Source organism: Microtus ochrogaster, chromosome 15 (genome assembly GCF_000317375.1).
Source record: "Microtus ochrogaster isolate Prairie Vole_2 chromosome 15, MicOch1.0, whole genome shotgun sequence".
NCBI lineage: Eukaryota > Metazoa > Chordata > Mammalia > Rodentia > Cricetidae > Microtus > Microtus ochrogaster.
In genome coordinates this window covers 3,149,411-3,151,564 of record NC_022017.1, presented here as the reverse complement: position 1 = coordinate 3,151,564, position 2,154 = coordinate 3,149,411, and the positions used below count along the sequence as shown (strand labels likewise).

Here is a 2,154-nt window from a genome sequence, read left to right as displayed (position 1 = left end):
CCCTGCGGGCCCTAGCGGGGCGCGAGCCCGGAAGGCGCGGGCGGAGACGCGAGCGCAGCCCGTGGGGCCAGGTGAGGGGCCGGGACGGCGGGGACCTGCGTTTGCCGAGCCGCGGGTCAGCGCGGTCCTCTCCTGCACGCCCCGGTTGCGGCTGGGAGGGCGGGCGGTGCTGGACGCGGCCAGGCCCGAGGAATGCCTCCATGCCCCGGTCTGCGGGAGCCCGAAGCCCAAGTCACCCGACCCGGGAGGCGCCACCAAGCTCGGGGAGTCTATTCGGCCTTGGGGACAGCGCTGGCTCCAGAGGGTGGTCTGCGTGGATGCAGGGCTCAGTTACCTTACTTGGACACATTCCCTCCCGCGTCCGTTTTTTTTTTTTGTTTTTTGTTTTTTGTTTTTTTTTTGGATAAGTGATCCGAGGGACTAGAAGTGCTTTCGTGGAAAATTGGGACCTGGGTTTGGATCTAGTGCGATGGGCATGCTCTCTGGTCGGCAGGTTCCTAAATGGTGCTGATGGACCAGAGACTCCTGCACTGGAGCATCACAACCAAGGGAAATGTTTGTATCAGTGACTTGGGCTAAGACTTGACAGGAAGCCAGTTGTCATTGTGGTGACCCAGAGCTAAGAAGAATGACAGTGTACTGTGCTGTAGGTCATGATTTTCAATGATGGTGTTTGTTGGGCAAAGATTGCTTACACCAATGAGGTGAATGGCTCTAATAAAAAATGGTGAGCCCTTGGCTGTCAGCTCAGGAGTTCAGGCCCGGCGCTCACCTTCGCAGTCACAGAGCCTCGCACCTGCTCCTTGGGAGGTTCCAGATGCACAGGTCTAAGTAGCCAGACAGAGGGGATGGATGCCTGACCACTGCTCCCAGAACTGAGGACCTGGGTTTTAACCACAGCTTTGCCGGTTCCAAGATGTATGACCAAGAACCTTTTTAAAGGGTCTGGTCTTTCTCAGTGCAAAATAAAAACACCCCTTTCTTGTAGTACTGTGAGGCCGCATTGAGAAAATGCTGGAAAAGGTCTTAGCCATTGCTTTTATTTTGTGCCCGTTGCCCTGTGTGTAGCTGTGTCCAGGTCCATGGGCTTCAGGAGGCCTGCCGTCCGTGCCTCGAGCAAGTGAAGACTTTAGTTAAGAAAACATTCAAATACATCATAGGAAGGACTAGCAGGTTCCTGGTGGTCCCGGGAGGGGCTGCCTAGCCCCAGAAGTAAGGACTTCTGATTCAAAATTGTGATTCAACTAAAAGCAAGACTCACGTTTCTCTAGGATCTGTTCCCAAATGGAGCTAGAATGTTCCCCTCACCTGCCTGACTTTCCTCAGGTGACTTTTCCCCGCCACAGGCCCTCGCACCTCTCCATCTCTGTTTTGCAGTGAATGCTGTGGTTCTGGGCTGACAGCATTGTTTTATAGTCAGGGAGACAGGTGATAGACAGGTGGGAGGTCAGCATCGTCCTGTGTCTGGTGAAGACAGGTTAGTGAGGGGGCAGGACCGTAGGGATAGGTCTTTGAGGAAGTTAGGTGGAGTGGAAACCTGGTGCCTGGGAGGAAGCAGACAGACAGACAATGTGGGACAGTAAGTTCCCCGGTGGAGGAACAGCCAATGCCAAGGCCGTGGGTGGTGAAAGGAAGCCCACGTGACTGGAGCATCGGAGGGCTGAGTGAGGAGTCAGAGCTGGTATGGAAGCTGGCTGTTGTGCTTCTGCCCCTTCGGAGACTTCCTTCCCTTCTTTTGAGCTGCCCCAGCCTTGGTTTTGCTCTCTGCACGGGGCTTGTAACTGGTTCAGTCCTGCGTTTGTAGCTGGGCCCAGGGTGTTGGCTTGCCCAAGATCTAGACCTCAAGGGCACCTGGGTCTTCCCCTGCGCTGGGCACACTGCCTCACTCACAGTAGTTAGGAACGCTGACTATGTGACTGTTGGTCTAGGGACAGGAGATGGCATAAGACACCTGTTCATCAGAGCTGTGAGTCAACTTCTAGGTGTAAGGTGCCAGGCTCTGGTAGCTCTGTCCTGTTTCTGCTGCAGGTGAGGGCAACAGCACCATCTGCCTGGGAAACAGATTTGCTCTTTGCTTTTGTGCGTGTGTGTGTGTGTGTGTGTGTGTGTGTGTGTGTGAGAGAGAGAGAGAGAGAGAGAGAGAGTGTGTGTGTG

At 54.8% G+C, this 2,154-nt stretch overlaps 1 protein-coding gene across 2 annotated transcripts in view; it reads left to right on the top strand.

Annotated features, from left to right (window-relative positions):
• The window catches only part of Nr4a1 (nuclear receptor subfamily 4 group A member 1), a 28,327-nt gene that overhangs the window by 8,472 nt on the left and 17,701 nt on the right, over positions 1 to 2,154 (top strand). The window contains exon 1 of one of the 2 annotated variants that reach the window (XM_005353862.3): positions 1 to 71. The exons of the other annotated variant lie outside the window; for it this stretch is intronic. The gene's annotated coding sequence lies outside the window, so the exon portion shown is untranslated. The remainder of the gene's footprint in view (positions 72 to 2,154) is intronic. 2 annotated transcript variants of the gene reach the window in all.